Below are 14,690 nucleotides of genomic sequence, written 5' to 3'. Positions count from 1 at the left end.
AGCTAGGTGCAGTCAGATTAATTATAATACATTTCATTATTTTGTCTGGAATACCAAGATAACTTCCAACCAGGAATGGAGTCTAGCAACGCTTTACTGCTGGGGAACTTGGCCACAGACTTGTAATACAAATTTTTAGATATGTTGACAATGTTTCTCCTTATTTTTCTTACTTATACAAACCAAGAAATTTGACTCACCACCTTGAAACAGACTCACCAGGTTACTCTAGTTTCCCAAGCTTCAATATCCCATTGCTATTTTTTTTTATTATTATTATTATACTTTAAGTTCTAGGGTACATGTGCATAACGTGCAGGTTTGTTACATATGTATACTTGTGCCATGTAGCTGTGCTGCACCCATCAACTCGTCAGCACCCATCAACACGTCATTTACATCAGGTATAACTCCCAATGCAATTCCTCCCCCCTCCCCCCTCCCCATGATAGGCCCCGGTGTGTGATGTTCCCCTTCCCGAGTCCAAGTGATCTCATTGTTCAGTTCCCACCTATGAGTGAGAACATGCGGTGTTTGGTTTTCTGTTCTTGTGATAGTTTGCTAAGAATGATGGTTTCCAGCTGCATCCATGTCCCTACAAAGGACACAAACTCATCCTTTTTTATGGCTGCATAGTATTCCATGGTGTATATGTGCCACATTTTCTTAATCCTGTCTGTCACTGATGGACATTTGGGTTGATTCCAAGTCTTTGCTATTGTGAATAGTGCCGCAATAAACATACATGTGCATGTGTCTTTATAGCAGCATGATTTATAATCCTTTGGGTATATATCCAGTAATGAGATGGCTGGGTCATATGGTACATCTAGTTCTAGATCCTTGAGGAATCGCCATACTGTTTTCCATAATTGTTGAACTAGTTTACAGTCCCACCAACAGTGTAAAAGTGTTCCTATTTCTCCACATCCTCTCTAGCACCTGTTGTTTCCTGATTTTTTAATGATCGCCATTCTAACTGGTGTGAGATGGTATCTCATTGTGGTTTTGATTTGCCATTGCTATTTTTAATAGAACAAGGTAAACAATAACATTAATGTCATTCAACACAAATTTATGTCAAATGTAAATTCTGACTCTGAACTTCGGTGAATTTCTTTCAAACGGTATAATCAGTTTCAGAGAGGCAAAGTCTTGCTCAAGTGACGGCCTTTCTGAGACTCATTAACCAAAGAACAAGGGACCTGTTTCACCATCAGGGCTTTGTTCAACTTTGATCACCTCTGCATTCTCTTCTCATAGGAAGGTTTCCCATATTTACCAAGGTCTGGCCACAATACCAGAAATGTTTTCTGTGAACTATATGCCCTAGAATTACCATTCCTTCTTCTAAATCACTTTTTGTTTTTGTTTTTTGTTTGTTTGTTTGTTTGTTTTTTGAGACGGGGTTTCACTCTTGTTGCCTAGGCTGGAGTGCAATGGTGCAATCTCAGCTGGCTGCAACTTCCGCCTCCTAGGTTAAAGCAATTCTCCTGCCTTAGCCTCCTGAATAGCTGGGATTACAGGCGCCCATCACTACGGCCAGCTACTTTTTTGCATTTTTAGTAGAGATGGGGTTTCACTACGTTGGCCAGGCTGATCTTGAACTCTTGACTTCAGGCAATCCGCCTCGCCTCGGCCTCCCAATATGCTGGGATTACAGGCATGAGCCACCGCGTCCAGCCTAAATCACTTTTTATTATGCTTCCGAATTACCTTTTTGGAGAGTTTTATGTAAGTCTACCGCCCTAATACATTTTAAGTAGCTTGAAAACAGAAGCAATTAAGACATAGAACTCTCCATTACCACACTAAATTCACTCTTGCTATTCCTTTTTGGTCAACCACCACTACTACCATGACCAGCTCTCCTTGAACTTGATCCCTGACAACTTATCTGTTCTCCATCGCTATAATGTCTTATAAATAAAATCATGGAGTATGTGTCCTTGATATTGGCTTTTTTCACTTAGCATGATGTCCTTGAGATCTATCCCAATTGTTTCTTATATCGTTTATTCCTCCTTATTGCTAAATAGCATTCCACGGTATGCATGCCACAGTTTGTTTAACCATTCACTCACTGAAAAACATGTGGGTTATTTCCAAGTTTTGGCTTCATCTTTTTGGCTTTTCACTGCTTAGTGACATGTCTTGAAAATAAAAAGAACACTCAGTTCAGATTCTTTAATTTGAATTAATTGCATGTCCCACTCAAAGCTAAATTTTCTGTGCTAACACCTTCTGTAATCTGTACACTGCCTCAAAGGGAAAATATGTTACTCAAGCCAGAGTTCCCATTGACTTGACTACACAATCCCTGATTCATATTTTAATTTGACATTTAGAGATCGCAAAACAGTGACCCGGTTCTCATTACATTTTAGAGTTCTAATGTGATTTAAGAAGTGCTTTGGAGTCGGGTGAAAACAGATTGCTAGTATTTATACCTTGACTGACTACGAAGGCCTTCCTCCAGCCATTGTCAAGATGTGACATGTCTTTAGCTCTGTCCAAACCGCCTTCGGTATCATCGTATCTCCCACACAACCAAACCAAATGAAAATAATCATAATCATAACAGTAGTGTACCATCATTAAAAATCTACATGAAGTATTAATATAAATAAAAGCACGAACAATTTTTAGTATATAGATATAAAAAGGTAAATTCTATAAAAACAGTATGCTTTCTATGGAATGCACCTTCAAGAAAATTTCATCATTCTCCTGCATTCTACTTCCTATAAGACTGTCCATAAATTCCATTTATGGAGAAATTCTGGAGTCAAACCTTTCTTCTTTTTGTACCCTCTATGCATATTTGCCATTTTAGTTTGTGTGTGAATTTCTTTCCTTATCAAAGCAGTCAACTTAGCTAAGAAAGATTATTAATTTGGGATATGATGTGGTCTTAATAAATTTAATCAAAGTAAGCACTTTTATAGTTTTTGATAGCACAACAGGATGACTATAGTCAATAGTTTAATTGTACATTTAAAAATAACTAAGAGTATAACACAAATAGTATCCTTTGTGTTACAAACGAGAAATGCTTGAGGTGATGAGTACCCTATTTACCCTGATGTGATTATTACATATTGTATGACTGTATCAAAGTATCTCATATATCCCATAAATATTTATACACCCACCACTATATGCCTCCACAAAAATTAAAAATTAAAAACAAAATAAGCACTTAAAAATATCTTCTACATTCTGCCACTCTACCCCTACCTCAAAGAAAAGATCCCTGGAAACTCTAGGTAATGAAAATCTGGTCCTAGAGTCTATGAAAATATGACATCAACAGTGTGTGGTTCAAAGCATTCTGAACATTCAAAACAGAAGCAAACAAATCAGTATTGGGGTGAAGCCAAGGGAAAATTACTGACCACCTACTCCACAAGACTTGTCTCAGGTATGCATGGAACCAGAGAATGTTTAATGTTATAATGAAATACGTATTCATATCACAAAGTTACACATGTGTATTTTAATAATTATAAAATGCACATATCATAAGTATAGTGTGATATTCAGTAGCTTCAAGTGTGTTTTTTGGCACTGGCATAATACATATGTATATTTCCATAGTTATTTATATTTATCTAATTTTAACTTTGTTTTCCACTTTTTTGATATACCTGTTAGCTATTTGATATGTTTCAAGGAATTTTTTTAGGAAGAAATGTTTTAAATATTGTTTGCACCCTTGAATGTCTGAGAATGTTTTTTGTTGCCTTAACACAAGAGGTTAAAACATCTTTCCACCACAAGATTCTCTAGACATTTTTCTATTTTCTTCTGGAGTTTAGCATTACAACAGAAGTGTGTAAAGTCACCTTCATTTTTATCTGTTTGTAGGTAACCTGTTGTGTTTTTTAAGAAAATAATTAAATTTCTGCTTATATACTTGTTTTATATTATTGTAGTTTCATTTTCATCTCTGTAATGAAACGAACTTAGCAAGCATATTTTTGCAAAAGTGTCCCCTTTAATTTTGCAGTGAACTCTTTCAATCTGCACTTACATGTTTCTTTAACCCAAGTTTTCTTCTATCATGCCTTTGAATATTGATGTCTCTATTCCTTTTAGTCCTTTGTTTTAATCTAGTCAATAATCTGTTACCTATATGTTTCTTCAATGTCTACCATCTTCTCTGTCAAAGATTATTTTTATTTCTTTTTCTCTGACCTGTGGGCTTAATAATCAAGTTTTTCTTAGGATTACTAACGTACTTCTATGGAATTCGGTGCTTTACAGTTTCCAGTGTGTTTCCATTTTTAGTTTTCTTTCAGTTTTTCTTTGTCCTGTCCATCTTTCTTTAGCCATCAAACTATTGCATTTTTATTATTAACAATTGCAGACCTGCAAAACTGTATCGAATACATTACATTGAACATCTATATTTACTACCAGGGTTTGGAAATTAAACATTACAAATGAAGTTTGTCTCGTTGCATCAATTTTGATATATTTTTTCCAGGATATTGTTTGTTTCATCTATATTTATGTATCTTTCTATGTATGTATATTAAATATGTATTAAATCATACATATCTATGTATGTATTTCTGGATATATGTGTTTGTGTGTGTAAAATATTACATAGGAAAGCCACTTTTTTAACTTTTCCTTTTTATTTCATACAATATTTTTTATTTCAGTATATTCTTGTTTCTTATATTTTATTCTGAGTTAAAAAAAAAATCTTAGCATTAGCTGTTCTAAAAAATGAAAGTACTCCCCGAAGAAGATGCAATATTTTTAACAGCTGTGATTCACATGTGGCCAGGTTTTAGTGGTAACCACGTCCTTCCTGAGTGACCTTTGGAGATCATCCACCATCTATCTCACCATAGGCTGGTAACCATATTTCTCAGCTTACTCCACATGTTTTCTTCCCTTTCCAGAATGTGAAAAGCTTGTGAATGGGAGTCAGGTATCTTAATTTCTAAAACCAAGAATCTATATCTATTTAGTTCATTTGATTTTTGGAGGATTATTTTGTTTTACCTTGAGCAAGTCACATTTTCTGGGCCTCATTGTCTTCTACCATAAGATAAAATAATTTGATTAGATGATTTTTTCCCTGTTATCTGCAAATAAGCACCTTATTATCAAATAGTTCAGCATCAGAACAAGATTCCTAATTCCAAAGAAGTTTTATTTACATAATATTATATTGTGAGATACATATTAGAAGAATCTGACACTATGTTCCATTCCAGTTTCTCTTTTGCAATTGAGTGACTTGTTTTGATCTAAAAAGTATAAATTCTCATGCCTGTAATTCCAGCACTTTGGGAGGCCAAGGCAGGTGGATCACTTGAGGTCAGGAGTTCAAGATCAGCCTGGCCAACATGGTGAAACCCTGCCTCTACTAAAAATACAAAAAATTAGCCAGGCATGGTGGTGCATGCCTGTAATCCCAGATACTCAAGAGGCTACAGCAGGAGAATTTCTTGCACCTGGGAGGCAAAGGTTGCAGTGAGCCGAGATTACACTGCTGCACTCCAGCCTGGGTGACAGAGCGAGACTCTCTCTAAATAAATAAATAGTATAAATTTATCTCATTCTTATTAATGCGGCCCATGAAATGTAAGTATTAGTTCCTTTTCAGATAGTACTTTATAATTATACTAGTGCCAAATTAAAGGACCTATTTTATAGTGACATGAAAGTCAACTGCAAGAAAAATACATAGTCATTTTCACTTACAGAGGCAAATCCCTCAACATAGATAAAAGTAAAAGACCTTATGTCAGGATGTGAGGCAGATCAGTCCAGGGATTTCATTCAAAAATAATACTTCATACTCAATAATCCCATGTGAGAATTTAATGACTCAGAGTAAACAGAAAATCAAAATTAGCACTTGAATCTTGGGTAATTTAATAGCCAAGGCATTTTGGTGAATTGTAATTAATGCTCTAAATTAGCCACTATTTCTCAGAATCATGTACCAGAAGAATAAGAACTTCAATAATTAGAGTATTTTAGATTTACTTTGTGCAAGTTATTACTTCATCCAGTACTCCACAACTAAAGTTATTATCTGGGCATACTGAAGATTTAGAATAAATTGAGTGCCTACTATATGCAAGGCACCATGCTGGGTACTGACAATGTGGTAGGAACAGCACTCCTTATCAGGCTGTCTATGTGGTATCAGCCAGCTGAATAATGGAATGCTTGGGCCAGAATAGCATATACTGAGACCAGAGTACAAAGGTATCCAACTTAAGTGACTCAAAAGCAGAAATGGTAAATAAGATATTTCATTTTTTTTTCCTTGACCTTAGTCACATCTGATCAGAGTATTCAATGCTTTCTACATAAACTCTGGATGTAGGCAGATAAAATTACTCACCATCATCCTTCTTTTGACAGATGCAAGTACTCAGCCAAATGTAACTCTTCAAACATAGTATTAATTCAAGAGACATGATTACCTCTGACTTTTGCAGGGGAAACAGAAAGGTTCAGAAACTCCTTTTCTGAAGATGGGATCCATTTTTAAAGGCTTTAACTCTGCTTTCTTTTCTGAAAAAGTTCTCCAGGAGATCATGGTCCATTTGTGCAAAACCTGAAATTTGTTACTATAGTCAGAAGGTTTATGCAAAACCTGAAGCAGAATTCTTCCAAATCCCAGGCGTCATACTTCACAGCAGTTGAGAGCAGAGTGACTGCACTCTCCTCGCAGATGCCTTGATTGTTGGCAGAGCTTTCTTCAAATGATTTTCTTTATAAAATGCAACCAAATCTAGCAATCCTACTGCCTCCTCAGGAGAAAGACTGGTACTGTTTGTGTACACGAATTTCAGGAAGGCCCAGTAAACAGAGTATGAAAATTCACTCATTTCTACAATATTATCCTCATCACCTTCCAAAAATGAATGAACATGCTCACATACATCAAATTTTGAGAAGAACTTTATGTGCATAAATGTACTTTCCATCGACCACAAATTTCAAGACTGCAGTGTCCAGGTTGTCAAATTCCCTCTTCAGTGACTCAGCCACTGTGAGGGTGGTCATCAGGTTCCACAGAGAGGAGGCGCCACGTGATGGCAGGAGCAGCAAAGCAGGCAAATGTGTCATCAGTGCAGACGTGCAGAGGTGGGTGAGGTGAGGAAGGATCACAAACTGGCTCTGGCCCCACATGTACACATGCCCACCCTGGGTCTTGGCCGCAGATGTGTGGGAAGAGTGACAGACTGCAATCTCTATAATTCTGTCCTTTTCCACAAGGACAAAGGTAAAATAGGAATGGTGGCTTTTATTGCCAGTGCCGAACTGCCCATAATTGGCACCCCAAGCATATGCTTGGCCTTCATCTGTTAATATTAATGTGTGTCTGTAATCACAGGTAGCCTCCCCAGTGTCTACCGCCACCATGGAGCACACCTGTCCACAAGCTGTGTTCACAGCCTCTTTATTCCGTAAGCAGCCAGTGACTCTCTGAGCAATTGGCTGATTAACTGTCGATCCATATTTTATATGTCTAGAGTTATTATAACCCCAGGCAAATACCTCTCCATCAGATATTAGCACCAAAGAATGGTGAGACCCATAAGCAACCTCAATGACTTGTTTGACAAATTAGTAGAGAAACCATGATTAGTTGTCCCAGAGCCCAGCTGACTGTACACATTATGGTCCCCAAGTAAAGACTTATTTTGTTGCAAGGACAATGTATATACCACTCCCACACCTGAGGCTGGCTATCTTTATGCCACTTAAAGAATCCAGTCTCCAAGGTTTGATGGTGCTCTGGATGTTACCTAACCTCAAACAGCCACAGCAGTTTGTGCCAGGATATTACTATTGTATATAAAACTTCAAGACCAGCACTGACAAAGACACAAGCCTGAGGAATTAACTGCAGTTCTTCCTCAGAAAAAAAAACGGTAAGAAAACTGGCCACTTTCCCACATCTAACTTATTCAAAGATGACACAGTGGCCTGTATTGGCTTTCAGGGATTTCCTACCATTGTAACATTTTGTATGTAATAAAGTAACTTTATTGCTGATCCTGTGAATCCATTCATTTATTTTATGAAACCTTCCCACTTTCTTCCTAGAGGAGATGAAGTTCTTCCATATGGACTCAGTCTTGGGCAGTTCCTTGGTCAACTTTTCTCTGGGACTAGAAAGTTTCAAATCATTATGAAGAGCAGACTTCTCAATTCTCAGCTCCACTGAAGAATATATGATCTGCTAAGCTGATGGTTACAGATTTCTGGAGCCCAGTGTTTAGTAATCTTTAATCCTGTCCCTTTTAGTTCCTTGTAAAGTTGTCTTCCAGAGTAAAGTTAATGTGACTCAGGATAGCCTGAGCCATGTCTACTCTGCCTCCTAGATCACTGTTACTGCCCGGATGATTTTAACTTTAATATGATTGAGTCTGGTTATATACTGCTCTGTCCAGTAGCCACTAGCCACATGTGGCTATATTAATTTAAATTCTCATTAATTCAAATCAAATCAAATAAATTTAGCGCTCAGTCTTAGTCATATTTTATGTGCTTGATACCACGTTTAACTAGTGGTTACTGCACACATATGAAATATTTCCATCAGCGCTGTCTGTTGGACAGCTCTGGATAAAACCGTGGGAAGAAGATGCTGAGTGAGACTGGATAAGTTCTAGCTGAAGCAGGACACATGGACACACAGCTCAATTAGTTCAATGAGTTCCAGACTGGGAGAAGCACTTTAGACCAAAGCCGCTGAAATCAGCTTACTGCAGGGGAAGTTTATCAATGTTGCAACCAGACAGCACTTGAAGAAAATGTCTGCTACTTACAGGCAATATGATCTCAGGCAAGTTAACTGAGTCTCTCTGAGACTCAGTTTGCACTTCTGAAAAACGGAAATAAGAAAACCAGCCTCATCGCTTTAGCATTAATAGTATAGTAGCATGTATGGAGTCCCAAGCATAGTGTCTGGCAAGTAGTTGGTACTCAGGAAAACTTCCTAATACTGACAATATCATCAAGAAAAAAAAACTGAAGTATTGGTGATGATGAGGCCCCCACCCTAAATGCTTCTTGAGGAAATTGTTGGCAAAGTTTCTGAAGAAAAACTGTCTTCACCATGAAAAGTTTCCTGATCCTCCCTATTCTCACTCTTCCATCCTCTGCTTCCAGCTAAAAGGATCGCCTCTCTGTCTGAACTCCACAGCACTTTATTGTTCCTTTTCCTATGGACCTATCCATTTTCTACCTTTAACTGCCCTGACTTGTAGTCCTCTACCAGAAAGGGGCTCACACCTGTAATGCAGGGACTTGCCTTTACCTCTCAGCAAACCTTGCAAGGAGATTTGCATATAGCCAATGACCAATACATAATGTCCCAGAGATTTGCCATTGTCAATTTTCATTCTTCATGAATAAAATGGATAGTACCTCTCCCTGTCTTGCTGGCTCACCCTCTACCCCTGGAGAGAATTAACTATCAAAAGAAGCAGAAAGAAAATAGTGTCACATTCCTCAAGAGAGGCCTCATGCAGAGCTATGGGAGGGAACAGAGTCATCCCCAAATAACATGACCCTTCCCTAATCTTAAGTAGGGCAGTATTCTCCTATGGCAGTATTTCCCAAACATTAGTCATTCACATTCCTCATTCACAATGTTTGCAAAATCTGCACGTTACCAATAATATTGTTTGTTTAAAAGTCTCAAAGTTGATTCACTGTTTCGTTTTTTAAAAGAAATTTTATGCAGCTATAGTATAAATGAGAAAAAAAATAAAGTATCATTTGCCAAAACTTGAAGGTAACCATAACATAATGAAAAGTACATGACTGATAATGAAGTAGATAGATGCCATGCCTAGCCACTACATCTGAGTTTAATATCTGCTTTCTTTTTGTTAAATGCATGCTCTTTTAAGCATGGAGATTAGCAAGTGCTAGAAACAATGACATAAGCCAAAACTAGATTTTCTCCTTGATGTGCTCAGAAGACTGAAGGAAACTTGATACAGAGACTGTAATACGATGAATAATGGCCCCCAATGATGTCCACATTCTAATCTCAGGAGCCTGTGAATATGTTATCTTATATGGCAAAATGAACTTTGCATATGTGATTAAGTTGGGATCTTGAAGTAAGGAGTTCATCCTGGGTCATCTTGTTAGGCTCAGTGTAATTACAAGGGTTCTTATAGGAGAGAGGCAAGTAGGCCAAAGTCAGAAAAAGGAGATGTTACAATGGACCTGAGGTTGGAGTGATGTGCTACGGGCCAAGGAATGCAGGCAGTCTCTAGTGGCTAGAAAAGGCAAAAAGTGGGTTCTTCTCTGGTCTCCAGAGGAAAGTAGCCCTACCAACACCTTGATCTTAGAATTATGATCTCCAGAAGGTAAGAGAATAAGTTTATGTGCTTTTTAAGCCACTGAGTTTGCAGAAATTTGTTACAACAGCAAGAAGAAACTAGTACAGAGACTGACTGGCATACCATGTTATTCAAGGTCATGTAATACCATGTTAATGTATCAGCTAAACCCTTCCCTAGCCCCAGTGATGTACACCTACACATCGGGACACTGCCTAATGATTCCCACTAGGCAGACATGGAAAATGGTATCCATAAATTAAAGCAGCTACAGAAGAATTTAGGCCTGAGGCAGCGAAGCTGGTTGCTAAGGTGATGGCTGATTATAGGGAAAGCTCTGCATGGTCAACGTCCTGTTTCCTCCACTACTTTGGCTTTCCTTTATAATATAGCATCTGACCTGAAGAAAAGTCGTTCCAGAATCAGCCCTTCTTCAACAAATGGACTCTGCATTTAGGTAGGTCATGCCTACGGCTCTTTCCACTCCTAAATTGAACTATTGTTTTCTTAGATTAGACTTGGCAATATTTTCTTAAATTAAAAAAAAAACTTACTGTATTTGTCTAATTATAAAAATAAAATGTGTTTATTATAGCCATTTTAGAAAATAGAAACTAACAAAACTAATAAGTTAATTTCCTTTTCACCCAGAGAAACCTACTTGGTTAATATTTTGATAGATTTATCTCTGGTCCCATTTCTGTTCACGTCCATTGATAATTGGAAAGTATTCAATAAGTATTATTTAGCAGCCTTCGTTTTCTCTGTTAAAACATATTATGAACACTTTTGCACTACCTATAATATACCTCTATAATATTTTTGTAATGACTGAATATTTTGTTATAAATATGAATTATAATTTCTGTAACCAGTTCACTCACATGACTATTTATGCTACTTTCAATTTTTCACTATTTTCTTATAAATATTTTGGTTCTCCACAGATGGCTCCTAAAAATAAATTTATGAGTTAGGAGTATTTAAATTTTTTACATGAATTGCCAAATTTCCCATCAGGGTGTTACACAAATTTATCTATAAAAAAGAATAATTTTAAAGGGAATTAATTGAAAATTTGAGTAAATATGAAAGAAGGAAATAAGTGGTAAGCATTTTGGGGGGAAAGAAAGAAGTCCTTTTATTTTGTATTCATGTGTTAAGCAAGAGAATCTGCTTGCCTTCCTCTTGACCTAACAATCTACTGGAGAAACAGGGAAGAAGGAGATGCATGGAAATGGAGTAACTTCTTAAAGGGGAAAAAATAAGGGAGCAATTTTTTTCCTAGAACAGTTAGATGAATTTAAAAACACTGTTAGGGCCAGGCACGGTGGCTCCCACCTATAATTGCAGCACTGTGGACGGCCAAGGCGGGCAGATCGCTTGAGCCCGGGAGTTTGAGACCAGCCTCCTGGGCTCAAGGAGCAACATGGCAAAACCTATCTCTGCAAAAAACACAAAAATTAGCCAGGCATGGTGTCATGCACCTGCAGTCCTAGCTACTTGGAAGGCTGAAGTGGAAGGATCACATGAATGTGGGAGATTGAGGCCATAGTGAGCCGTGATCACACCACTGCACTCCAGCCTGTGCAACAGAGCAAGACCCTGTCTCAAAAAATAAAAATTAAAAAATACAGCAAAATAAAAACAAAAACACTGGTAGTATCACTGTTTTGGGGTGTTAGAAAATTCTGTTTTGTGGATGGACAAACCTCATTATGGCAAAACGTAGAAAGTCTTTTAGGCCTGCCTATTTCAAAATTCTCTTGGTACATAGCCAACCAACGATAGATCTGATGATTTAATCAATACAGAGAATCAATCTGTATAGCCTTAAAGTACATTTCTGCTTTGGCTGTCTACCCAGATTACTACATGGAGAACATTCAAATTCTTCACTTGCTAAGTATTGATGTGGCAAAGCCCATGGCCTCCACAGTAGCTGAATACTAGGCCAGCTTGAGCTAAACCCAGCCCAGTATACTGTAATTACTACAGAGCATGGTCTATTGTTGAGATTGCCTGTTCCAGGTTTCTTATATATTAATATTTTAACTGAAAAATGAGATAGAAGATTTCTAAGTAATCAGCTTCACTTCTAATATTTTCTATCTCAAGCCGACAAATTGATATTCATCCTAATAATAGCAACAACATCTTAAGTAGCTTCTGTACGCCAGTCACTATGCTATACACCTCACACATATATTTTACTCAGGCTTCACAACAGTGCTGTGAGAAAGATGCTGTTATTATTAGCCGTTTATGAGTGAGCAATCTGAAAATCAGAAATGTGCCCAAGGGCCCATAGCTGGTGAGAGGCAGAGCTGGAATTTGAATCCAGGTCTGTTTAATTCCACTCTTCTCTACTGTATCTTCTAAGTGAGACTCCCTGCTAGGTGACCCTGTGACTTTAGGCTTCATCTGGGACTCCCAGGCCCCAAACCAAATCTGTGCATCTTTGTGCCTGCCCCTCTAGTGGCCCTGGGAAAAAAGTTTTAAAGAAATCCAACGACAGCTTGAGTCTTTTCTGATCCCTGATTTTCCCATCTTTCAGTAGGTATATTACAGGTTAGAAGGGGTGGGAGAGGGGGAAACAATTCTTCTATATCTTTAAGGGCAATGTTTTTTAAATTGTCTATAAAGTTTCTGGATTCTTTTTGTTGTGTGTTTTGATTATTTTGTTTGGTATGTATTAATATGATTAAGAATAGGCTCCATTTCCTCTGTTGGAAAGATATGCCAGACATCACAATCAAATAAACACTCTAGGTCAGGAACCTTTGGGGGAAAGCTTTTGGGAATGGTATATGTCAACATTAGTGACAGTTCAAGGTAGGCAACATGCTGATATGTTCTGGAAATGGAGCTGAGAATCCCAAGGCCTCAATCCAAAAGCTAGAATGCGTAAGGAGAGGCTATCTCTGGATACAGAGACACTTACCATTTATTTCTTTTAAAGCGCTGAGCTGTCTCCTGAATGCTATGAGGTGCTTAAAAGGGCCTCTTCTTACCCTACTTGCTCTCTCTCCTCTCTTCATTTCCTTCTGCCCCTTGCTTGCCTTAGCCTCCATCATGCTGAAGCTGATCTTAAACATTTGGACAAGTTGTTTCCCTTTCCTTGGCCTGAGTTTACTCATCTGATCTGCCAGGGATTTGTCAGCCTCAACACCACATAGTCCTGTAACGTGATCACTTTAAAAATCAGAGCAGGACAACAGCAGAGTTGCACAACCTTGCCCTTCTGCCCCACACCAGCCAGGGAAACCACAATGCCTGCCACTTCAATGTCTGGGTGATTCTCCCACGTATAGTTCCCCTCTTCCTCCATAAAGGTTTATGGTGCTTTGTGCTGCTTGCTGGCTGATCCTAAATCCTAAATTTGGAAGCCGCACAAGGCTGACTCCCCTCTAAGTGCTTCAGGACTAAAATAATTCCCAGCCATTTATCTACTTCCTACTTCAATTCGCAAAGGCTGAAAATATAAGTAGACATTTTCTATTTTTTAAAAAACATCTAGATATAATGTCAGAGGAGAGAAGGATTATAGAAACCAACTTACTCAGGGACACATTTAGAAGCAAAAAATCTTTTCAAACAAAAAATGTTGGAGAGGCTTCAACACACATAAAGTAAATGAGTAGCAGTAGTATACATTTATCATATAAAATTCGAATTGATGACCTTCACATATCATGAAGTACAGTGATAAGGGTGACACTACTTCAGTGATCCCCAAAATTAGAAATGGGATTACAAAGAACAGAACTTTGGTTATATCCGCCTAGACTTACACCATAGTGCTTTGTTTTATTTGGCTATATGATATGATAGAATCTGCACAGATAAGTAGTTGAAGTCATAGTTGTTTTTAAACAAACGTTTTAAACAACTTCAATTATCTTGTATAAGATAGCAAAGGAAGTTTTACTTGAAAGTTCCGGCAAAAGTTAGTAAATGTGTGGCCACTGATGTTTTGCAATTTGATAATATAATATACATTTTTGGGATTAAAAGTGAAGCAAAAATGCATCCATGTGCAATATTAGGTGATTCACAGCATTTTCCAATTGGAATTCTGCAGATCAAATCCATGTGATCCTATTCTCTAGGCTTTGCTATATTTGTTAAATGCAAGCTGGTTTTATGATGCTTAATTAATATTTAAACCCACTTTGAGATGAAAGAAAATGGAACCAACATAAACTATCATTAGAAACAAGTAACTGGCATGGTTGTGTCTTCAATCTCTGTAGTTTCTCCTTACACATTTTAAAACCTCAAAGAGGTCATGGTTAGTATGAGTCACCATTTTACTACATTTTTGATGTGGTCAATATA

General features: G+C 37.6%; 1 pseudogene; it reads right to left on the bottom strand.

The window, feature by feature from the left end:
* Positions 1-6,491: 6,491 nt before the first annotated feature.
* On the bottom strand, positions 6,492-9,395 carry LOC105552551 (annotated as a pseudogene).
* Positions 9,396-14,690: the final 5,295 nt, after the last annotated feature.

Source organism: Mandrillus leucophaeus, unplaced genomic scaffold, assembly GCF_000951045.1.
Source record: "Mandrillus leucophaeus isolate KB7577 unplaced genomic scaffold, Mleu.le_1.0 Scaffold1154, whole genome shotgun sequence".
In the NCBI taxonomy this organism is placed as follows: domain Eukaryota; kingdom Metazoa; phylum Chordata; class Mammalia; order Primates; family Cercopithecidae; genus Mandrillus; species Mandrillus leucophaeus.
Note: the sequence above shows the minus strand (reverse complement) of the source record. Positions and strands in the feature narration are given on the sequence as shown.